The sequence below is a fragment of the Henckelia pumila genome, chromosome 4 (assembly GCF_033568475.1).
Source record: "Henckelia pumila isolate YLH828 chromosome 4, ASM3356847v2, whole genome shotgun sequence".
NCBI classification, from domain to species: domain Eukaryota; kingdom Viridiplantae; phylum Streptophyta; class Magnoliopsida; order Lamiales; family Gesneriaceae; genus Henckelia; species Henckelia pumila.
In genome coordinates this window covers 70,235,932-70,262,939 of record NC_133123.1, presented here as the reverse complement: position 1 = coordinate 70,262,939, position 27,008 = coordinate 70,235,932, and the positions used below count along the sequence as shown (strand labels likewise).

The following is a 27,008-nucleotide window of genomic DNA, read 5'->3' as shown; positions in this document are numbered from 1 at the left end:
TGCTTCAATCTCTATTGGTTCGAAGGCGATGTTATTGAGCTCGATGGTCTTTAAACATAATCTGAAATGAAGTTTAGAAAGCTCACAACATCAGCTAAGACTCACCAAAATCACAGCTCAATACAAGATAACAAAACAGACTCGAATCACAAAATTCGGCGGCGTAACTGAATAAAGTCGGCAACCGAAACTCAACTTCAACAATTCTAACAATCAAATATATCTCATATCCACCAAAACCAGCAATAATTCCTCACATATCAGCAGATATACTATCGAATAATAAGCTGGAATCATAAGAACACAATCAATAGCCACTCTTCAACCCAACTTCAATATAACCAAAAATACAAGCTCATCAACCATAGTTCAACACAAATCTGATCTCTGCCATTTGCGAATTCTCAAATCATGATGAACTAAATGAAAACTTACATCAAATCGAAGGTCTCGTTGCAAGGATTTCAGAACACTTTTCGGAATCGAAATCGAATAATCGGAACTCAAGATATTGGCATTTAAAGATAAAGAAGAAGCTTGGGGTTTCTTGCTCTTTTCTCTCGGTTCCTTCTCTAATGTTTCTGATGAAGTATGGTCACACAGACGTGAATACCTATTTTGCATACCAAGTGTCCACCAAGTTTCAAGTATTTGCATTTTGGCCCTTCAAGTCTTTAATAATTGCAATTTGGTCCTCAGTCTTTCATTTTATTCAATTTCAATCCTAAATAATTTAAGAATATTAGAATTTAAATCAAAACTCTAAATATTTCCAAATTAAATATTTTCGGATTAAAATTAAATAATTCCGGGCGTTACAAATATGGATTCAAGTTTCAGTAGATCTACTTCTTTAAATTCTGCTACTACGAGCTCATATGATTCTAAAAGGATAATTAATACTGAAAAAATTATTATAAAAAATTTTGAAAAATCTATAGATAATTGGGAAATCCCTAGAGTTAATAAAGATCAAATTTATAAGCATTCAAGATTTCAACTTTTTGAAACCGACTTTTCTATTAAAACTGAAGAAAGAGATATACAACTTACAAAACCTTTTGAAACAATTAAGTTATTATCTCAAAATTCCTTACAAAAATATAAAGATAAAAATTATAAATATATTCATATTGGATTAGTCCAAGTAGGAATAAAACCTTTAACTAAAGAAGGATTGAATACTTCAATCCTTGCTACTTTAAGAGATGTCAGATTCACAAATTTTGAAGATTCTTTACTAAGTTCAGTTGAATCTAATCTATGTACTGGACCAATCTCTTTTGATTGTTATCCTAATTTTTCAGTTTCTTTAAGCGACAAAAATATTTTAAAATCTTTAGTTTTACAAATAAAAACTCACAATTATAACATGCTTAAGGATCAATTCCAGTGACAATAATTTTTATAATCCATTACAAAGCTATGATTTCTGCTTTTGCTACAAAAGTAAAAAATCATAGTAAAAAAGGTGAAACCCTTTTATTACAAACAGATTTAACTAGATCTAATACTGTAATCCCCAAACCAATTCAATGGAGTGATATAAATTTACCAGAAGAATGAGTCTTAGAAGGAGTTGCTAAACCTGAACCAATAGAAGATCCAGAACCAAATACCCAACTAAAAGAAATAACTCAATATCTAGATGGAAAAGTTAAAATTTCTTTTGAAAGAAAAAATAGTAGTGACAAATCTGAAAATTCTTCTACCTCAGATACTGTAGATTTAGGTAGAGTTTCTCAAATCCCTTCAGTAGTAAATAACTCCTTGTAAAACTAAACATAGACATTCCATATACCAAATTCAATTATAAGAAATGTTGATTATACTTAATAAATTCCTAGACCAGTCTATAACAGCAGTAGAATAAAAACTTATTCTACTCAAAATAATATCAAGATCTAGAGCCTACTAGCCCTACATTTTCTTCTATCACAAAATTTTTTAATGAATTAAATGTTATAGAAAAAGAGTTTGAAATAAATAAAAACTTCCTACATAATGATTTTTATGCAAAATATAATTTAAAAAGGAGATTATGGTTTTTTGGAAATTTTCTAGAGTCTAGAAAAATTATACAAAAACAGTTTTATGAATTTGTTAATTCAAATAAAATACACATACTTTTCTTTGATTGGTTTGAAATATATGCTTCAAAAAATTTCCTAAATTATCCATTCAAAAAATATAAATCCTCTTACTAAAGAAACAGAATGGGAAACTATTTCTGATTCTCGAAAAATTCAATCAAATCATCCTCCTTTACAAGAAATAAAAATAAATATTCAAAATCAACAAATAAGCTATTCCAATAAAAACTCCAGGAGATAGCGATAAAAATAATATTAAAAATATCATAAAACAAAGTAATTTTACAAATACAAATTTAAATACCATAGAAAAACAATTAGATAGAATAGAAAAACATCTACAGAAACAACCTATAGTTAATATTGAAAATCTTAAAAAGATGGATATTAAAAATCCAGTTTTTAAACCATTTCAAATTTCAAAAACCAGTGTTAAAAATATTCAAGATAATAAGTCTGAATTTATAAAAACCGTTCAAGATCAGTTGAGTAGAATGACCGCTACAACTAGTAGCTCCAATGAACCAACAGATCTTGTAGCCCCTGATACCCAATATCTAATCTAAGAGTAAATGTTTTAAATAATGAATCTGATATTAGTGAAGCTTTAGAACAATTCCAAAATCCTACAAATGTTAATAAAATAACTTGGGATTTACCCATACAACAACCATTACAAATAATCCCTGCTCCAGATCTTGGAATAGTTAAACCTTTAGCACAATATCGCTTCAATGCCTCTTCTGTCTATGATTGGAACATAGATGGAATGACCGAGTATAATATCCTTAGTCTTTTACAACAAATGACTATGGCTGCAAATGCTTATAAAACCCAGATTGGGACTCATGATAAAACCATTGTAGAACTCCTCATAGCAGGATTCTTTGGTCAAATAAAAGGATGGTGGGATTATTATCTCACAAACCAACAACAAGAAGAAATTTTAAATTCTATAAAAACAGATGAAGAGGAAATACCAGTTCTTGATGAAAATAGTAATCATCAACAAGATGCTGTAGCAACTTTAATCTTAACAATTTCTTTACATTTTATTGGTGATCCTACACATTTAAAAGATAAAAACTCAGAATTATTATCAAATTTAAAATGTAAAAAATTAAGTGATTTTCAATGGTATAAAAATACTTTCTTAACAAGAATAATGTTAAGAGAAAACTCTAATCAACCTTTTTGGAAAGAAAAATTTCTTGCAGGATTACCCACTCTCTTAGGAGAAAAGGTAAGAAATAAAATTAGAGAAACTAACAATAATCATATAATATCTTATGAAGATTTTACTTATGGACAATTAATAAGTTTAACTCAACAAGAAGGATTAAAAATCTGTCAAGATTTAAAATTACAAAAAACATTTAAAATGGGAAATGAAAAGAACAAAACAAGAGTTAGGAACTTTTTGTAAACAATTCGATATAAATACCAATAAACCATCTTCTTCAAAATGCATAGAAGATTGTCAAGAAACCTTTAAAAACTCAAATAAAAAACCTTTTAAGAAAACCCAAAAGAATTTTGATAAACCAAAAGAAGAATATTATAAAAAACCATATAAAAGAATTTATAGAAAACCTTTCAAAAAACCAGACAATTCTAAACAAAAAACATCATTTAAAGATATTGAATGCTATAGATGTTATAAAACAGGTCATACAGCAAATTATTGTAGATTAAACAAAAAACTAAATGAATTAAAATTAAGTGAAGAAATTTTAGATAAAATCTCTAATCTTTTAATAGATTCCTCTGATAAAGATACAGAATTTGAAAATTCTAACCATGATGAATGTTTACAAATTGATGATTTAATCACAACTAGTGAAGAATCTGAAAATCAAATTAATATGCTTTCAAAAGATCAAGTACTTCTTCTAGATGTTTTAAAAAATATTGATGATCCAAATATTTAAAAAGACTATTTAGAAAAAATTCTAAAAACATTAAAAGGTAAAGAAGAAAATAAAATTTTACTAAGTACTACTAAGAAAGCTTACGACTTAACTAATATTTTAGATAAGAAAATAAAAAATAAAAATGTGTCCATTCAAGATATACAAAGAGAGATAAAAGAAATTAAATTAGAAATAAAAGAACTAAAAGAAAATCAAGTTCAAAATACTGATGCAATAAAATTAATTCTTCAAAATATTAATACCGACAATATTTCTAAAACTGAAAAAGAAACACAAGATATTCAAAACATTGAAAAAGTTCCAGAAGATTTTCTTTTTGTATTAAGAGAAATAACTTCTAAAAAATATTTCTTAAAAATAAAAATCGTTTTCTCAGAAAAATTTGAAATTGATACTATAACTCTTTTTGATACTGGTGCAGATTTAAATTGCATAAAATCAGGAATTGTGCCTAAAAAATTCCATGAAAAAACTCATGAAAAATTATCTACTGCTAATAATTCAAGATTAAATGTAAATTCTAAAACAGAAGCTTCGATAGTAAAAAAATGGTGTTAATAGAAAAACTGCTTTCATTCTTGTTAATGATATCCACCACACTGTAATCTTAGGAACACCTTTTATTAATTTAATTACCCGTATATAGTAAATAATGATTCCATAACTTTTGAAATTAATCATAAAAAATTAAATTTTGATTTCTTAGAAAAACCTAAACTTAGAAATGTAAATCTAATTAAAGCTTGTTCAATTTATAAAAATAGTATTAATGTAATTAGAAATAACAAAAATATTGAAACTAGCAATGATCATTTGATAAATGATTCAAAGATGAAAGACCAGCACAGCAATCCAAAAAATTGGATTCCTTCAAAAAAGCAAAAACCTTACATAGCTCCTTTCCAAGGAATTATGAGATCATTGAAAACTGCCGAACCTTACCAACCAGGTAGAAGAGGTAATTTCATTCAATTCTGCGATATTAGATTACCTATTTTTCAGCAAAATAAATTTAATTTACGTCTTGGACAAAACGTAAATCATTTTCAGCAAAATATATTGGATAATATTTGGAATTTGGATAACCAAAGAACAGCAAAACTCCAAGTTTGTAATGCTTTGACAAATTATTTTATGATTGGAGAAAATTGTGAAATTAGTAACAATCCTCCAAGAATAAATTTCAGCCATTATGTGATTTTTTCTGGAAATATTTTAGGAATGTTTTATGAATGGAAAGCAATAGCCAAAAATATAAAAAATTATCCTAATCCTTTATATAAAGGATACTATTCTTACAGCGAAGCATTAGCTGCTTGCAGAAAAACCATTGATTTAAATTTTTATATCCAGCCAGGATGTAAAAAAAAAAATTTGTGAAAATCCTTTAGCCAGCACAGATTGTGCATCCACATCACACACTCAAGATACTTCCCAAAAGGTATCGACTCTTGAAAAAGAGATTGAATCATTGAGTGAAGAACTTGACAATTTGAACCAAAAATATTCTGAACTCAATGAAAAGAACCAATACATAAAATCCCAAAATAATTTCCTTCTTGCCCAAGGAAATTATGAAAAATAAATCATCCCTGAAAAGCATCTAAAAACCAGAATGATATTAAAAACCCATGATACCCTAAATCCACTTTTTTCTTTCGAGCCTGAATTAAAAACTGTTATACAATATAAACTCGTTGATAGCTTCTTTTCGGATATAATTGAGATCCAAAATTTCATAGCCTCAGAAGCCACAAGTCCTATTCCCGGACTTTCCATTTGGCAAGATCTCAATGAATATTATTTTGAAAACAGTGAGAAAATCGAAATTATGGGACTATTAAAAGTCGATCTTGATTTATCTATTTATGATCATTCAAAAATGACTATTGGTCGTCTAATGGACTTCGGAGTAGTCCATGCTTTTAGATTTAGTAATATCTCTCAGTTGGAATCATTGGGAGATAGAACTAAATTGGTTTTAAATGAATATCACAAAGCGACATACCTTAAAAATCAAAAAACTCAACTCTGCAGAGTATATTCTACAATTCCTACTGTAAAAGGGTTTTGAATAAAACCAGCAAGACACATGATATTTATGGATAGTGCTGTTGGAGGAAGATATCAATTCCCAATAGAAGAGCTGCAATACAATCATATAGAATGCCATGAATTTTATGAAATACTCGGAGCATGTCCATATAATTATTTCGTCAACTGGTCAGATTACAGGTTAATCTCGGAGACATATTTAACCCAAATATTTGGGCCGGATAAATTCAAGATCCTCTTACCACACATACAAGATAAATTAGAGGTTGGTTATGAAGCTAATCCCTATAACATTGATGAACCAGAAGAGGTGGATTCCGATTTAGAAGAATTCATACAAGAAATGCTCGATCGTTGAAAAAAGCGAAGTTTAAATATTTGTATATTATGTATTTTTTATTTCCTGTAATTATATGTAATTGTAATATATATATATATATAATAATAATAATATAATATAATATAATATAATATAATATAATATAAAATAATATAAAATATTATACTACACCCCTTACTTTGCCTATAAAAGGGCACTCATCACCCCATTACAAGACACTTGAAAAAATTGGAGACACTTGAAAACACTCCAATACTTCTAAATTTCTCTCAAACCTCTCTTCCAAATTCCCTCAACCTTTCCTCAAAACCTTTTCCTTTCTTCTGTTTCTTTCCTCATCCTTGTTCTTCACAAAACCTTTTTGATCCCTTCAACCTTCTAAATACCTTTAAAAACTTGTTTATATTATGCATCAAGTTCTTCAAGGATCTTGAAGAAAGTTGTAAATATTTGAAGATTTCAAGTGTTGTACAAATTTCAAGGTTTGTAATGAATTTTTAATCAATATTCTTGTACTGTTTATATTATCTATTTAAATACCTATATAAATATTATACATGGACGGTTTTACCGCCTAAGTACTATATAAATATATTATATATCTATAAATATATTTATATGTATACTTATAGCTATAAATATTATATGGTCGGTTATATCGCCTAATCGAGTCCGTTCATATTCGTGGTGTTCTTTGCAAAAGTATGCTCTGCATATAATCTTTGATTATATGTATCAAAAACTGGAGGAACCACAATATTATGTGAGACGTTTAAATCCAGCTTTTAATTTTTGCAATTTAAATTCCAGCAATATATACATATATGTATATATCAGTGGTGTTATAAAACCCACTATATTTAAATTACATCATTTAAATTCCGCACTATATTATATATATATATATATATATATATATATATATATATATGTATTATCAATCCTTTATTTTCTAAATCTTGTATTTCTTTTTTGGAATGACCTTCTAATTCAAAATTCATTTCAAAGGAACCATCATATTATTTTATGTTTCTTTGTTGATCATTGTGTTTTCCATTATTTGTTTACTTTTTAAATTTCTTTATAATTATTTCTTTATGTTTCTTATCCCCTTAGTATCCTGTCGTGTCTTCATGGTATCAGAGCATAGTAATATATATACATTAAAGCTTAAAATGGTTCCTAATAAAAGGAATCAAATGATAATATATATATATATCATAAAATAATATGATGGTTCCTTTGAAAGGACACCACAAAGCTAGTAATATATATATTAAAGCTTAAAATGGTTCCTAATGAAAGGAATCCAATGATAATATTATATGTATATATCAGTGGTGTTATAAAACCCACTATATTTAAATTCCAGCATTTAAATTTCGCACTATATTTATATATATATATATATATAGAGTTCTTTTATGGTGCCCAACTCATATGCCCAACTCCATGCCCACCATGTACAATATGTGAGTTGACCAACACAATTGATGAGTTGACTTATCACATATTGTACATGGTGGGCATGGAGTTGGGCATATAGAGTTGGGCACAATAAAAGAACTCTATATATATATATATATATATATATAAATATAGTGCGAAATTTAAATGCTGGAATTTAAATATAGTGGGTTTTATAACACCACTGATATATACATATATGTATATATTGCTGGAATTTAAATTGCAGAAATTAAAAGCTGGAATTTAAACGTCTCAGATAATATTGTGGTTCCTCCAGTTTCTGATACATATAATCAAAGATTATATGCAGAGCATACTTTTGCAAAGAACACCACGAATATTAACGGACTCGATTAGGCGGTATAACCGACCATATAATATTTATAGCTATAAGTGTCACGCCCCGAAATCGGGCCTAGTTGACATCGACGTTGTTTAACAATTTAACATTGAAACAACAAGCCTCATAGTACAAGTCTTGCCAAAAACCAGTCTATTTCATAAACCATAACTGTTTTTACAGAGAAAAAAAACACAAGTGCAACAATGTAGAAGCGAAAATGAAATTTAAAGTAAAAATATTTCTTCAACTTGAACTGATCCATCCTCACCAACCTCAGAACTTATTCTGTTCTTCGTCATCTAACTCATCTTCATTCTTATCTGGGGAGCAAAGTAAGGGGGTGAGTATTTTGGGAAACACTCAGCAAGTGGGGGCCGATCGAGCACGATAAACACCAAAATATATTTACATGTACTCATGTATATTTTATAATCTCGAAACAAAATAAGCATGCTGAATTCGAACAAATACGAAGCAAATATTGCACTGTTAATTATCTCATTTTCCGTGGTTTTACTGATCAGTCCCCTATATGTTACTCCTCTAAGGGGCGAGGCCAAAGGAACGGTTATTATTACCCACCGCATCAGGGCCATATCAAATCAAATCGTCGGAAATTTCTTAACCATTTCTAAATCGACTCTTAACAGTGCATCTCAAATATTTTCAAATAATTCTAACATGCTTCAAATAATATCACGAATAGCCAACAAATAATATATATCAAAGTGAAACGAATATTATCATGCCGATCGAATTTTCAAAAGTATAAGTATTTATTTTATAAAATTTAACTCACACACAAAAATAAATATAAGTGTAGAAACTTATATTACACAAAAGAAAGGTAGAAGCCCACTTACCCGGAAAATCTTGTTGAATCGATAACTGATATAAAATTCTTCTAAAAGCTTCATCTACTCTTTGCCAAGCCCAACTCTTTGATGCCACAAGAACTTAACTCTTAGAAGAAATATGCATGTCTTCCATATAATTTATCTCTCTTTCTTTTTATGAATATTATGGTTTGAAATGAGAATGTGACTAGTGTAGTATATTTATACTAATATTTCAAGAAACTCAAAGGGTCACATTAAATGTAAGGAATTGAATTTGGTTTAGTGGGTAGTAAATTGAGAGGGGAAACATGGGTTAGTGGGTAGGAATTTGATCAGTCATGGTGGTTTATGACAAATAGTAAGTATGGTATAATGATTGATTTAAAGACTAGTTAATAATTTTTAACACATGACAAATAAATTATCTATATTGACAATTTGGACACAAAAATGGATTTTATGAACTTTATAATGGATAAAGATATATACTTGAACGTGTGTTTTCATGGTTGAGAATTTTAAAAGACAATCAATTGAGGCATTAAGCCTAATTAATAATCAAACAATAATTATATAAAATAATTAGATATAATGTCACTCTTAAAATTTTAAACATTAATAATTCCACCTCAACATGACAATTAAGATAAATCATTATTTTGAAAATAATACTAGTCAATAAAAATAATAAGTTTTCTTTACATGTAAAATAATAAGTATAATATGAGAACCGAGATTTAGCCAAAACAATTGAAATTAGAAATCTTAGTTTTTATTTCACTAGTAGGTACAAAAATATATTTAAATATATTTTCTTTATTATACCATGAATTTGGTCACGGTTATCACAATAAGTATACATATAAATATATTTATAGATATATAATATATTTATATAGTAAATAGGCGGTAAAACCGTCAATGTATAATATTTATATAGGTATTTAAATAGATAATATAAACAGCACAAGAATATTGATTAAAAATTTATTACAAACCTTGGAATTTGTACAACACTTGGAATCTTCAAATATTTACAACTTTCTTCAAGATCCTTGAAGAACTTGATGCATAATATAAACAAGTTTTTAAAGGTATTTAGAAGGTTGAAGGGATCAAAAAGGTTTTATGAAGAACAAGGATGAGGAAAGAAAGAGAAGAAAGAAAAAAGGTTTTGAAGAAAGGTTGAGGGAATTTGGAAGAGAGGTTTGAGAGGAATTTAGAAGTGTTGGAGTGTTTTCAAGTGTCTCCAATTTTTTCAAGTGCTTTGTAATGGGGTGATGAGTGCCCTTTTATAGGCAAAGTAAGGGGATGTAGTATAATATTTTATATTATTTTATATTATATTATATTCTATTATATATATATATATATATATATATATATTAAAATTACATACAATTACAGGAAATCAAAATTACATAATATACAAATATTTAAACTTTGCTTTTTTCAACGATCGAGCATTTCTTGTATGAATTCTTCTAAATCGGAATCCACCTCTTCTGGTTCATCATTGTTATAGGGATTAGCTTCATAACCAACCTCTAATTTATCTTGTATGTGTGGTAAGAGGATCTTGAATTTATCCGGCCCAAATATTTGGGTTAAATATGTCTCCGAGATTAACCTGTAATCTGACCAGTTGACGAAATAATTATATGGACGTGCTCCGAGTATTTCATAAAATTCATGGCATTCTATATGATTGTATTGCAGCTCTTCTATTGGGAATTGATATCTTTCTCCAACAGCACTATCCATGAATATCCTGTGTCTTGCTGGTTTTATTGAAAACCCTTTTACAGTAGGAATTGTAGAATATACTCTGCAGAGTTGAGTTTTTTGATTTTTAAGGTATGTCGCTTTGTGATATTCATTTAAAACCAATTTAGTTCTATCTCCCAATGATTGCAACTGAGAGATATTACTAAATCTAAAAGCATGGACTACTCCGAAGTCCATTAGACGACCAATAGTCATTTTTGAATGATCATAAATAGATAAATCAAGATCGACTGTTAATAGTCCCATAATTTCGATTTTCTCACTGTTTTCAAAATAATATTCATTGAGATCTTGCCAAATGGAAAGTCCGGAAATAGGACTTGTTGCTGCTGAGGCTATGAAATTTTGGATCTCAATTATATCCAAAAAGAAGCTATCAACGAGTTTATATTGTATAACAGTTTTTAATTCAGGCTCGAAAGAAAAGAGTGGATTTAGGGTATCATGGGTTTTTAATATCATTTTGGTTTTTAGATGCTTTTCAGGGATGATTTGTTTTTCATAATTTCCTTGGGCAAGAAGGGAATTATTTTGGGATTTTAAGTATTGGTTCTTTTCATTGAGTTCAGAATATTTTTGGTTCAAATTTTTAAGTTCTTTACTCAATGATTCAATCTTTTTTTCAAGAGTCGATACCTTTTGGAAAGTATCTTGAGTGTGTGATGTGGATGCACAATCTGTGCTACCTAAAAAGGATTTTCACAAATTTTTTCTTTGTATCCTGGCTGGATATAAAAATTTAAACCAATGGTTTTTCTGCAAGCAGCTAATGCTTCGCTGTAAGAATAGTATCCTTTATATAAAGGATTAGGATAATTTTTTATATTTTTGGCTATTGCTTTCCATTCATAAAACATTCCTAGAATATTTCCAGAAAAAATCACATAATGGCTGAAATTTATTCTTGGAGGATTGTTACTAATTCCACAATTTTCTCCAATCATAAAATAATTTGTCAAAGCATTACAAACTTGGAGTTTTGCTGTTCTTTGGTTATCCAAATTCCAAATATTATCCAATATATTTTGCTGAAAATGATTTACGTTTTGTCCAAGACGTAAATTAAATTTATTTTGTTGAAAAATAGGTAATCTAATATCGCAGAATTGAATGAAATTACCTCTTCTACCTGGTTGGTAAGGTTCGGCAGTTTCCAATGATCTCATAATTCCTTGGAAAGGAGCTATGTAAGGTTTTTGCTTTTTTGAAGGAATCCAATTTTTTGGATTGCTGTGCTGGTCTTTCATCTGTGAATCATTTTTCAAATGATCATTGCTGGTTTTAATATTTTTGTTATTTCTAATTACATTAATACTATTTTTATAAATTGAACAAGCTTTAATTAGATTTACATTTCTAAGTTTAGGTTTTTCTAAGAAATCAAAATTTAATTTTTTATGATTAGTTTCAAAAGTTATGGAATCATTATTTACTATATACGGGGTAATTAAATTAATAAAAGGTGTTTCTAAGATTACAGTGTGGTGGATATCATTAACAAGAATGAAAGCAGTTTTTATATTAACACCATTTTTTACTATCGAAGCTTCTGTTTTAGAATTTACATTTAATCTTGAATTATTAGCAGTAGATAATTTTTCATGAGTTTTTTCATGGAATTTTTTAGACACAATTCCTGATTTTATGCAATTTAAATCTGCACCAGTATAAAAAAGAGCTATAGTATCAATTTCAAATTTTTCTTAGAAAACGATTTTTATTTTTAAGAAATATTTTTTAGAAGTTATTTCTCTTAATACAAAAAAAAAAAATCATCTGGAACTTTTTCAATGTTTTGAATATCTTGTGTTTCTTCTTCAGTTTTAGAAATATTGTCGGTATTAATATTTTGAAGAATTAATTTTATTGCATCAGTATTTTGAACTTGATTTTCTTTTAATTCTTTTATTTCTAATTTAATTTCTTTTATCTCTCTTTGTATATCTTGAATGGACACATTTTTATTTTTTATTTTCTTATCTAAAATATTAGTTAAGTCGTAAGCTTTCTTAGTAGTACTTAGTAAAATTTTATTTTCTTCTTTATCTTTTAATGTTTTTAGAATTTTTTCTAAATAGTCTTTTTGAATATTTGGATCATCAATATTTTTTAAAACATTTAGAAGAAGTACTTGATCTTTTGAAAGCATATTAATTTGATTTTCAGATTTTTCACTAGTTGTGATTAAATCATCAATTTGTAAACATTCATCATGGTTAGAATTTTCAAATTCTGTATCTTTATCAGAGGAATCTATTAAAAGATTAGAGATTTTATCTAAAATTTCTTCACTTGATTTTAATTCATTTAGTTTTTTGTTTAATCTACAATAATTTGCTGTATGACCTGTTTTATGACATCTATAGCATTCAATATCTTTAAAGGATGTTTTTTGTTTAGAATTGTCTGGTTTTTTGAAAGGTTTTCTATAAATTTTTTTATTTGGTTTTTTATAATATTCTTCTTTTGGTTTATCAAAATTCTTTTGGGTTTTCTTAAAAGGTTTTTTATTTGAGTTTTTAAAGGTTTCTTGACAATCTCCTATGCATTTTGAAGAAGATAGTTTATTGGTATTTATATCGAATTTTTTACAAAAAGTTTCTAACTCTTGTTTTGTTCTTTTCATTTTTCATTTTAAATGTTTTTGTAATTTTAAATCTTGACAGATTTTTAATCCTTCTTGTTGAGTTAAACTTATTAATTGTCCATAAGTAAAATCTTCATAAGATATTATATGGTTATTGTTAGTTTCTCTAATTTTATTTCTTACCTTTTCTCCTAAGAGAGTGGGTAATCCTGCAAGAAATTTTTCTTTCCAAAAAGGTTGATTAGAGTATTCTCTTAACATTATTCTTGTTAAGAAAGTATTTTTATACCATTGAAAATCACTTAATTTTTTACATTTTAAATTTGATAATAATTCTGAGTTTTTATCTTTTAAATGTGTAGGATCACCAATAAAATGTAAAGAAATTGTTAAGATTAAAGTTGCTACAGCATCTTGTTGAGGATTACTATTTTCATCAAGAACTGTTATTCCTTCTTCATCTGTTTTTATAGAATTTAAAATTTCTTCTTTTTGTTGGTTTGTGAGATAATAATCCCACCATCCTTTTATTTGACAGAGAATCCTGCTATGAGGAGTTCTGCAATAGTTTTATCATGAGTCCCAATCTGGGTTTTATAAGCATTTGCAGCCATAGTCATTTGTTGTAAAAGACTAAGGATATTATACTCGGTCATTCCATCTATGTTCCAATCATAGACAGAAGAGGCATTGAAGCGATATTGTGCTAAAGGTTTAACTATTCCAAGATCTGAAGCAGTGATTATTTGTAATGGTTGTTGTATGGGTAAATCCCAAGTTATTTTATTAACATTTGTAGGATTTTGGAATTGTTCTAAAGCTTCACTAATATTAGATTCATTATTTAAAACATTTACTCTTAGATTAGATATTGGGGTATCAGGGGCTACAAGATCTGTTGGTTCATTGGAGCTACTAGTTGTAGCGGTCATTCTACTCAACTGATCTTGAACGGTTTTTATAAATTCAGACTTATTATCTTGAATATTTTTAACACTGGTTTTTGAAATTTGAAATGGTTTAAAAACTGAATTTTTAATATCCATCTTTTTAAGATTTTCAATACTAACTATAGGTTGTTTCTGTAGATGTTTTTCTATTCTATCTAATTGTTTTTCTATGGTATTTAAATTTGTATTTGTAAAATTAATTTGTTTTATGATATTTTTAATATTATTTTTATCGCTATCTCCTGGAGTTTTTATTGGAATAGCTTCAATTTGTTGATTTTGAATATTTATTTTTATTCCTTGTAAAGGAGGATGATTTGATTGAATTTTTCGAGAATCAGAAATAGTTTTCCATTCTGTTTCTTTAGTAAGAGGATTTATATTTTTTGAAAAGGAATAATCTAGGAAATTTTTTGAAGCATATATTTCAAACCAATCAAAAAAAAGTATGTGTATTTTATTTGAATTAACAAATTCATAAAACTGTTTTTGTATAATTTTTCTAGACTCTATGAAATTTTCAAAAAAACCATAATCTCCTTTTTAAATTATATTTTGCATAAAAATCATTATGTAGGAAGTTTTTATTTATTTCAAACTCTTTTTCTATAACATTTAATTCATTAAAATTTTCTGTGATAGAAGAAAATGTAGGGCTAATAGGCTCTAGATCTTGATTATTATTTTGAGTAGAATAATTTTTTATTCTACTGCTGTTATAGACTGGTCTAGGAATTTCTGAAGTATAATCAACATTTTTTATAATTGAATTTGGTATATCTGAAGTGGAATGTCTATGTTTAGTTTTACAAGAGTGTTTACTACTGAAGGGATTTGAGAAACTCTACCTAAATCTATAGTATCTGAGGTAGAAGAATTTTCAGATTTGTCACTACTATTTTTTCTTTCAAAAGAAATTTTAACTTTTCCATCTAGATATTGAGTTATTTCTTTTAGTTGGGTATTTGGTTCTGGATCTTCTATTGGTTCAGGTTTAGCAACTCCTTCTAAGACCCATTCTTCTGGTAAATTTATATCACTCCATTGAATTGGTTTGTGGATTACAATATTAGATCTAGTTAAATCTGTTTGTAATAAAAGGGTTTCACCTTTTTTACTATGATTTTTTTACTTTTGTAGCAAAAGCAGAAATCATAGCTTTGTAATGGATTTTAAAAATTATTGCCACAGAAATTGATCCTTTAAGCATGTTATAATTGTGAGTTTTTATTTGAAAAACTAAAGATTTTAAAATATTTTGTCTCTTAAAGAAACTGAAAAATTAGGATAACAATCAAAAGCGATTGGTCCAGTACATAGACTAGATTCAACTGAACTTAGTAAAAAATCTTCAAAATTTGTGAATCTAGCATCTCTTAAAATAGCTAGGATCGAAGTATTCAATCCTTCTTTAGTTAAAGGTTTTATTCCTACTTGGACTAATCCAATATGAATATATTTATAATTTTTATCTTTATATTTTTGTAAGGAATTTTGAGATAATAACTTAATTGTTTCAAAAGGTTTTGTAAGTTGTATATCTCTTTCTTCAGTTTTAATAGAAAAGTCGGTTTTAAAAAGTTGAAATCTTGAATGCTTATAAATTTGATCTTTATTAATTCTAGGGATTTCCCAATTATCTATAGATTTTTCAAAATTTTCTATAATAATTTTTTCAGTATTAATTATCCTTTTAGAATCATATGAGCTTGTAGTAGCAGAGTTTAAAGAAGTAGATCTACTGAAACTTGAATCCATATTTATAAAAAATTTTTGTTTTTGAAACCTATTTTCTCCCTTCAATCCCAAGCACTTCGTAGGATTTACAGCCTTCACTCGAGGACTTACGACCCAACCCTCTTGGGCAAAAACACTCAGGAGAAACTAAACTTCTCGACTCAAAATTTTATAAATATAAAAAGCAAATAATTAAAAGCTGGAATTTAAACGTTTCAGATAATATTGTGGTTCCTCCAGTTTCTGATACATATAATCAAAGATTATATGCATAGCATACTTTTGCAAAGAACACCACGAATATTAACGGACTCGATTAGGCGGTATAACCGACCATATAATATTTATAGCTATAAGTATACATATAAATATATTTATAGATATATAATATATTTATATAGTACTTAGGTGGTAAAACCGTCCATGTATAATATTTATATAGGTATTTAAATAGATAATATAAACAGCACAAGAATATTGATTAAAAATTAATTACAAACCTTGGAATTTGTACAACACTTGGAATCTTTAAATATTTACAACTTTCTTCAAGATCCTTGAAGAACATAATGCATGATATAAACAAGTTCTTAAAGGTATTTAGAAGGTTGAAGGGATCAAAAAGGTTTTGTGAAGAACAAGGATGAGGAAAGAAAGAGAAGAAAGGAAAAGGTTTTTGTGACGACCCGGTTCTTAATCTCTCGAATCAAATAATAATCTAAGGTTCATGAATTAAGGCCAAGCATCAAAGCCAAAACCAAAAGAAATTTTTTTTTAATCAATGTGGCTCGCTCTAGCGAGCCTCACCCCTCGCTCGAGCGAGAGCTGCTCGGGTCCAAGACCCCTCTCACCCCTTGGCTCGCTCGAGCGAGTCTCGGGTTCCGCTCGAGCGAGCTGCACTCTGTCCAGCTGCTAAAAACTCTGATTTTCTGCTGTACAATGAAGATTTATACTATATAACCTCTTCCAACAAAACCAAATGTACAATAGAAGGTGATAACATCAAAAACTCAAACCCAACAAGATCATGTGTTATACATCTCAAAGTAGTAGAATCTCTAGACTACAAGTTCAAGTCTAACAACTACAAGATCAATGTCCTTGTACCAACAAAGTTTGACAGCAACTAACAACTACACCGGATCATCACTTTAATCTCTCAAGTTTCGACTCGTCAAGCCCGTCTTTGCCCTGTTTCTGAACCACCTGTTGACATGCACACATACAAACACGACAACAACCGGATAACTCCGGTGAGAAACATATTTCCCAGTAAAAGCAACTAACATGCATAGCAAATTATAATTATCAAACTCATGATAAGAAATAAAATACAATGCATGATTTAAAACAGGCTTCTCTCAAGAAATCTCTCATTTCGTCGGTTGGGATCCCGAGAAGAAGATATCGTAACTAAACCACCAACACTCTCGATCGAGGTGGGGCTACTTATCTTGCTTCCCTAGACTTTGAAGCCACCATACATGTAATTCAGATGCTAGGCTAATACAACCACCCAGACCATACATATATAGTTCCTCAAATCGTCTAATCGCACGACTCCGTTCATTTCAAAAATCAAAGGATAGGTCTCACAAGATGAATGCAATATAAAACATCATATATTCATTCAACAATATCATAAACACAGTCAATAATTCACATAAGAGCAAAGAATCAATTAAGTATGTGATTGGAACTCGATACAAACCATCTCGAGTTTTAATCCCATTCAAAAAGTAGTCCACTTTTACCTTTCAATTGTGAGGTTTCAAAGTATCTTCAAAGCTATCCAAATCTGAACAACAACACAACCCAATCTATATCAAAATCTGCCCTCAAGTTCAATCCAATTCTATTGACAAAATAGACTCCAAACCTTGCTTCAATTTTCTATCAGTTCAAAGTTGACGATATCGAGCTCGATGGCAACCAAACAAATCTGAAATGAAGTGTTGAAAGTCCACAAGTATCAGCTAGGACTCATAAAAAATCACAGCTCAATACAAGATAGCAAAACAGTCTCGAATCCCAAATTCGGCGGCGTAACGGAATAAAGTCGGCAACCGAAACTCAACTTCAACAATTCTAACAATCAAATATATCTCATATCCACCAAAACCAGAAATAATTCCTCACATATCAGCAGATATACTATCAAATAATAAGCTGGAATCATAAGAACACAATCAATAGCCACTCTTCAACCCAACTTCAATATAACCAAGAATACAAGCTTATCAACCATAATTCAACACAAATCTGATCTCTGCCATTTTCGAATTCTCAAATCATGATGAACTAAAAGAAAACTTACATAAAATCGAAGGTCTTCTTGCAAGGAATCCAGAACCTTTTTCGGAATCGAATTCGAACAACCGGAACTCAAGATATTGCAATTTGAAGTTTAGGAATGAACTTGGGGTTTCTTTGTTCTTGCTCTCGGTTCCTCCTCCTACTTTTCTGATGGAATTAATTGAATCACACGTGAAAACTTAGAATAATAACAAGTGTCCCACTAAAAATAAGAATTTTGCACTTTGGTCCCTCAAGTCTTCAATAAATGCAATTTGGTCCTCAATTTTCCATTTCATTCCATTTCAATTCTAAATAATTTAAGAATATTAGAATTTAAATCAAAACTCTAAATATTCCCAAATTAAATATTCTCGGATTAAAATTAAATAATACCGGCCGTTACAATTCTCCTCCACTAAGACATGATTTCGTCCTCGAAATCTCAAATATTATCAGCATATCATATCAAACGAATAACAGAAAAGACTAAAGAAGATACTCACATCAGTGAAACATCTCTGGAAATCGTTGTCTCATGTCTGATTCCGTCTCCCAGGTTGCTCCTTCAATACCATGATGACTCCACTGAACCTTCACAAGCGGAATAGTCTTCGTTCGAAGTTGCTTCTCTTTACGATCAAGAATCTGAATTGGCTTTTCAAAATAACTCAAGGTTTCGTCGAGTTCAGCCTCATCAGATTGAAGTACATGAGATTCATCAACAAGATATTTTCGAAGCATCGATACATGAAAGACATCATGTATTCTAGATAAGAATGAAGGAAGAGCTAATCGATAGGCAAGATTGCCTATTATCTCAAGAACTTCATACGGACCAATATAGCGTGGAGACAACTTCCCTCGTTTGCCAAATCGTACAGTGCCTCTAAACGGAGAAATCTTCAGAAACACCCTATCCCCCTGTTCAAAAGATAAAGGTCGACGTCGAACATTGGCATACTTCGCTTGTCTGTCCTGAGCTGTCTTCATTCTTCTCTGAATAACCTTCACTTGTTCAATCATATCTCAAATCATGTCAGGTCCAATATCAGGTACCTCAGAAATATCATCCCAGAAAAGAGGTGATCGACACCTTCTACCATACAAAGCTTCAAATGGAGTCATTTCAATACTCGATTGATAGCTGTTGTTGTACGAAAATTCACAAAGAGGTAATGAATCTTGCCAACTCGTGCCAAAATCAAGCACTACAGCTCTAAACATGTCTTCCAATGTCTGAATGGTACGCTCAGACTGTCCGTCTGTCTCTGGATGATAGGCTGTGCTCAAGTGTAACTGAGTACCCAAAGCACTCTGTAAACTGTGCCAGAAGTGAGATGTAAATCGAGGATCACGATCTGATACAATAGACTTCGGCACTCCATGCAATCTGACAACTTCTCGGACATAAATCTCTGCCATCTGGTCGTGTCAATACGTCATACGATAAGGAATAAAACACGCTGATTTCGTCAATCTATCAATAATCACCCATATAGCATCGCAGCCTCTGGAAGATCGAGGTAACTTCGGTACGAAGTCCATGAAAATATGATCCCATTTCCATTCCAGCACTGATAAACTTTGTAACAAACCAGGGGGTTTCTTCCTTTCAGCCTTCACCTGTTGGCAATTAAGACATCGAGACACAAAATCAGTGATATCGGACTTCATTGGTTTCCACCAATATCGAGTCTTCAAATCGTTGTACATCTTCCTCCCACCAGGATGAATACTATAACGACTACAATTTGCCTCTTTCAGTATTTGTTGTCGCACATCAGAAATATCAGGCACTACAAGGCGATTGTTTACATACAAAAGATCATCTCGAACCTGGTATTCAGATACATGCCCTGATCGGACTTTCTCAATCGAATTCTGCATATTCTGATCAAGTTTCTGAGCTTCTTTAATTTGCAACAATAACGCTGGTTCAACTTGAATTTGATAAAGTTGAAGAGGCGGACAATCCGTGTCAAATATTAATCCAGAAAGGAAACATTCTTCAATCAAATGGGATATACCAATCGTCGATAAAGACAAAGACATACCTTTCGACTCAGTGAATCAGCAGCTGCATTCGATTTTTCCGGATAGTATCTAATCTCACAATCAAAATCTTTAAGCAAATCAAGCCATCTCCGATGTCTCATATTCAGTTCTGACTGTGAAAACAAATATTTCAGACTCTTGTGATCAGAATAAATCTAAAACTGTTCCCCGTACAAATAATGTCGCCAAATCTTCAAAGCAAATACAATAGCGGCCAATTCAAGATCATGAATCGGGTACCTGGTTTCGTGGGGCTTCAACTGTCTCGAGGCATAAGCAATCACATGCCCTCGCTGCATCAAAACACATCCCAGACCTCGATGAGATGCATCACAATAAACAGTGAAACCACCAGTACCTGAAGGAATCGTCAAGACTGGTGCACTGGTCAGTCGCTTCTTCAATTCAATAAAACTGGATTCACAGGCTTCAGACCAGATAAATGGAGCATTCTTCTGAGTTAACTGAGTAATCGGCTTCGCAATACTGGAAAAATCTTTAATAAAATGGCGATAATACCCAGCCAAACCCATGAAACTACGAATTTCAGGAACAGATGTAGGTCTAGACCAATTGATCACAACCTCGACTTTACTTGGATCAACAGATATACCATCTCCGGATATGATATGTCCAAGAAAAACAACCTGTTTCAGCCAAAACTCACATTTCGACAGTTTAGCATACAGTTTCTCAGATCTTAGAGTCTTCAACACAGTTCTCAAATGCTCAGAATGATCAATCAAATTTTTTGAATATATCAGAATATCATCAATAAATATTATAACAAAGTCATCGAGATATTTCTGAAATACACGATTCATCAAAGCCATAAATACAGTTGGAGCATTTGTCAGACCAAACGGCATAACTATAAACTCATAGTGGCCATACCTGGTTCTGAAAGCAGTTTTGGGAATATCAGAATCCCTAACTCTCAGTTGATGGTACCCAGATCTCAGATCGATCTTGGAATACACAGAAAAACCCTGTAACTGATCAAATAAATCATCAATACGAGGTAAAGAGTATTTGTTCTTTACCGTTGCCTTGTTCAATTGTCGATAATCGATACACAATCTCATTGAACCGTCTTTCTTTCTGACAAACAAGACTGGAGCCCCCCAACGAGAAACACTGGGTCGAATATATCCCTTGGCCAGTAAATCTTCCAACTGATCTTTTAACTCTTTCAATTCCATTGGTGCCATTCGATAAGGTACTTTAGAAATCGGTGCAGTACCTGGCATCAGTTCTATGTTGAAATCAATCTCACGATACGGAGGTAGTCCTGGAATTTCATCAGGGAAAACATCCGCAAATTCACTAACCACTGGCAAATCAGCCAGGTTCGGGCTAGTTTTCAGAACATCAACTGTATAAACAATAAATCCCTCTGCTCCTTTCTGCAAAATTCGAGTCATAGATAATACTGAAATCAGAGGAATCTTAGCACGAGAACCCTTACCATAGAATTTCCATTCTCCAGCCATCTCGGGTCTGAACCTCACTACTTTCTGAAAACAGTCTACGGTAGCTCTGTACTTGGTTAGCATATCAATTCCGATAATGCAGTCAAAATAAGACAAACCAATAACAATACAGTCTATTTCTATCTCATTACCATCATACTGTAGCAAACAATTTTTCACCATCTGCATAGATACAAGACCTTTCCCCAAAGGTGAAGAGACAGATACTACAACAGGTAATGATTCAGCAGGCAAAGCATGCAATGACACAAATCGTTCAGAGATAAACGTATGGGATGCACATGTATCTATCAATACATATGCAGGATAACCACAAATAGAACAGTTACCTGCAATCACATCATCCGGTGCTCCCTGTGCCTGTTCCTCCGTCAGTGCAAAGACATGAGCTTGTTTTCTCGGGGGTTGACCACCTGCCTGACTCCCTCCTGGCCTTGGCTATTGCTGTGGATAGGATGGTTGAAAGGAATGGACAGAAGAGGCTTGCCTCGCAGGTTGAGCCACTGATCGGGATGACTCTGCACCTCGTGATTGTCCAGAACCTCTTTGAGGACACACCCTCGCAAAATGGCCAGTCTGATGGCATATATGGCACCTCCCAGATACACCTCGGCATTGATCGGTTGGATGACCTCCACCACAACTGTTACAAAACACTCCTGACTTCTGTTTTGAGCCACTGGAAATCGAAGAACTGCTCCCTGACTTTTTAAATTGTTTCCCTCGTGCTTGCAAATACCCCTTCTTTCCACTGCCACTACCACTTTCAAATCGAGAAGATTGTTGTGGAGTCTGAACCGGAGGTTGTGGCTGTCTCTGAGGCTGTGCGGCATACGAAGCTCCTCGCTGTTGGATCAAACCAGCTTCCGCTCCCTTGGCATTATTCAGAGCCTCAGCAAAAGTATTCGGTCGCCTTGTGTTTACCAAAGTAAAAACGTCTGGATTCAATCCAATAATGAACTGATCAGCCATTGCCTCATCACTATCAACAACATGTGGAGCAAAACGTAGCAAGGTAGAAAACTTTGCAACATATTCTTCAATGTTTAAATTCCCCTGCTTCAAATTAGCAAATTCAGCTCCCTTATCTTTGCGGTAAGACACCGAAAAGAAGCGTTGGTAAAACTCAGAATGTTCCAGGTGAGTACAGTTCCTCTACGCTCCAGAGCTTTCTTTGTTGTGAACCACCAACTCTTTGCAACCTCATGCAACTGGTGCCCTATCAATCTGACTCTCCGCTCATCTCCATAATCAAGTGAGTCGAATAACATCTCCATATCATCAAGCCAGCCCTCACATTCAACTGCATTCTCAGTACCCTTTAATGTCGGCGGTTTGTAGGATTGAAAGCGTTTGAGCAAAGTTTCCATTGGAGTAGCTGTCATATCTGTCATATCTCGAGAAGTACTTCCCTGTTCATTACTCGGAATCGCAGCTTGAGGCACAGTCGGTGTTACTACTGTCTGTTCTGGCAGAGGAGTATGAACTGTCTGCTCTGGCATAGGAGTAGGAACCTGTGGTCTAAGAGGAGGTTGTCCTGGTCGTCGAGACATATCTGATTATCAAAATGGTTAAGATACCATAATCATCAAATCTATCTCAGTCCTCCTCCGATCATCTTACCTCTGATCAAGAATCAGTTCTGATTTAATCGTAAATAAATAATCGAAGTACTCATACAAGACATGCTTCCAATCAATTCAGATAATCAGGTAGCATGACATTAATAACAGAACACATGCTCTAATCGCGTCAGATAATCCAAGAAGCATGTGTCTTAACCAATCGTAACAACATACTTTCAAATAAAATTACCAAAATAAAATAATTAAGTACTTGAAAGTAAAGCATGCTAGCACTTAGAACATGTAACTCAATCATGTAAATTACTCATATAAATAAATCATATCATGCTAACATACACAAGCAAGGAAGATGACTCGATCTACCCCACTCGCTATCTAACTCAATCCAGAATTTTCTCGCTCTGAACCACCTGTTGTGACGACCCAGTTCTTAATCTCTCGAATCAAATAATAATCTAAGGTTCATGAATTAAGGCCAAGCATCAAAGCCAAAACCAAAAGAATTTTTTTTTAATCAATGTGGCTCGCTCGACCGAGCCTCACCCCTCGCTCGAGCGAGAGCTACTCGGGTCCAAGACGCCCCTCACCCCTTGGCTCGCTCGAGCGAGCCTCGGGTTCCGCTCGAGCAAGCTGCACTCTGTTCAGCTGCTAAAAACTCTGATTTTCTGCTGTACAATGAAGATTTATACTATATAACCTCTTCCAACAAAACCAAATGTAAAAGAGAAGGTGATAACATCAAAAACTCAAACACAACAAGATCATGTGTTATACATGTCAAAGCAGTAGAATCTCTAGACTACAAGTTCAAGTCTAACAACTACAAGATCAATGTTCTTGTACCAACAAAGTTTGACAGCAACTAACTGAAAGAGTGGGTGCCCGGTTAGCCAACTTGTGGCTAAGGGCTTTTATGACTCTATGTAAAACAATCTTTTGTTTAATATAATTTACACTTTTATAATGACATTGACTTTATCTTTCTTCATATTGTTATATTATGATATACTATTGTTGTTTTGATAAAGACCTTGAATATACTATAGTGTATGTGAGATGTGGTAGCACATGGGGATTACTATCATGAAACACATCTTATAGTCACTATATATTCTAAACTGTTCCTAGTCAATTGAGCCGTCCGCAAATAAGGATAAGGATCGCTCGAGATTGAGACTAGCATTTGCGATGTCGAGTACCACGTTTCATTGGTATGGAACATAGAGATGTTCAAAGCATGCAAATGGATATTCATATGATGAATGATCGAACTTGTAACGCCCCACTGTATCAAGACGGGTCTTTTCAGCGTGCTTATGTCCTCACTCACACGCACCCTGGAAAACTTTCCAGGGGGTCACCCATCCTATAATTGCCCCAAGTCAAGCACGCTTAACTTTGGAGTTCTTATGTGATGAGCTTTCGAAAAGAAGATGCACCTTCTTGATATGAGTAGCACATATGAAATCTTTTAAACTCTCCTCAACCATGTTGTCCCATACCTACACAGTCTCAGAATCCCTCTCATTCCGGCACGGGATCGGTTCATTCATGTCTCCCTCCGCCTAGAAGCCTACCAGGAGCCGCTCATTGTCCGTGCAACCTCTTGGCACCGGCGATCACTCCCTCCCTCATCAGCCCCGGGCGTCACAGAACTACCCTATTCGGACTTTCCAAGTGGTTATCACTTATCGAGTGGAAAAAATCCGCGGTTTTGGTTGTACACCATTAGTCCTTATTACTTGAAACATCATTGAGACTCTATATGCTAGTACTGTACTTTGACTCATTTACCGATTCTATTGGAGTTATCAGGTGTCGGGATTGGGTACAGTTACGACATATATAGGAGTCAATGCTTTGTTGTCAAGGATTCACCACATACTTGCAAGTGTGGATATCCTATGCGATCTGAGGAGATATTAGTGTGACGAATCTTTGGCCAGAGTACATGATGTGTTTTAGGTTAATGGGTTTTCCTAGTAACACATGCGATGTCACTATTTGATCTCCAAGAAGTAATGCATAGTTATCGAATCTCGAACGACTCTCGATATACCAATGGTTGTTGATTCGATCGGGATATATGGATGAAGGGACCGTACTGTACGCTAACCAAAATCTACGGGTTCTTGCAGGCATTATCAGTAATACCTAGGGAATCATGGGGCGATGTTGCTAGGCGCTCTTACCATGATTCGATGGGTAAGTCGGAAATTGTTGTTCCGAGTCACAAGGAGTTGTGAGCCCACGGCTAGCTATATTCCTGAACCATTGAGGGTTACACAAGTAATGGATTACTAAAACCCCGTAGAGATAGTTAAATTTAAAGAGTTAAATTTAATGAAAGAGAAGTTGGACTTCTTAACTAAAAGGAGTGGGATTTCCTAAAATGACATAGGGATGGACATTTTTGGAAATCACTGAATTCGGATTCAGAAAAATTATCTTGACTCTGAAAGATGCAGAAATGGTTTCTGTGCACATTGGTGAAATCAGTTTATCAATCGGAGTCACGATGAATTTTATATTAATTTTTAGAACAACGGGCTTGGCTTGTTGGGCTTAAGTTATGGATTGTGGGCCCTAAGGAGTTAGAGTCCTAATGCAATTATAACTTAATCTATTCTAGAAATTATCTATAAATATATGTACTGTGTTCGAAAATTACACAAGCTTTCAGTCTAGCAATTTTTGAAAATCAGTCTATATTATTCAAGAGGTTTTTAGAAAATTCCTCTGTCCCTTTTGAGAAAATTCGGACTGTGATTTTTGTAAAAAATTACAATTCGAATTAACAGATCAAATCTGTTTATTCTCTACGTAAAACTTCTAATTGATTTCTAGTGCAGTCAATCAGAGGGTTTCTGTTTTTCGTTCGTGGACCTAATTCCGGTGATTGATCGTGACGCCATCGGTTCCCGGGATTTACAAGAAGAGCAGATTAAGTTCTGTTGGTGTCCATAATCTCGCTTCGAGATTTTAAGGTAAAATATTTAATTGTGATTATTTGTTTTACTTACACATATTTAATCGTAAAAGTTTTGATACCCTTGATATGGAATCGTTCCATATAATAAAATAAAATTTTTAAACTTTCGCTGCACCGGATATCAATTCTTGATTGATCTGAACACGTTTTCCAACAGTGGTATCAGAGCCAGGTTGCTCAGATCAAACGATTAAATTAATCGATTGTACAAAATTTTTAAGCCTCGATTTTTGAAACAAAACGAAAATTTTAAAATTGAATTTTAATGGGCAAATCGGGCAGCGATTGGATCGCTGCCCAATAAGTTCATTTTGTATGCGTTAGTTTGTGTTAGTTGTATTTATATTTTGTGTGAGTTCATATTATTTTTATGTGTTTTTTATGTGTTTTAGTTCATGTGTATGTATTTCACTTCCCCGGTTAATTTTGTAGGAAATTGGATTTTTGA

The 27,008-nt window shown here is 32.0% G+C and overlaps 1 long non-coding RNA gene across 2 annotated transcripts in view; it reads left to right on the top strand.

The window, feature by feature from the left end:
• The window catches only part of LOC140865632 (uncharacterized), a 49,066-nt gene extending 22,626 nt beyond the window's left edge, over window positions 1–26,440 (top strand). The window contains exon 9 of one of the 2 annotated variants that reach the window (XR_012144667.1): window positions 26,421–26,440. This is a non-coding gene — a long non-coding RNA (uncharacterized lncRNA). Of the gene's footprint in view, window positions 1–13,987; window positions 14,014–26,420 lie in introns of those variants that run through there. The other variant, XR_012144666.1, reaches the window with a different exon arrangement.
• Window positions 26,441–27,008: the final 568 nt, after the last annotated feature.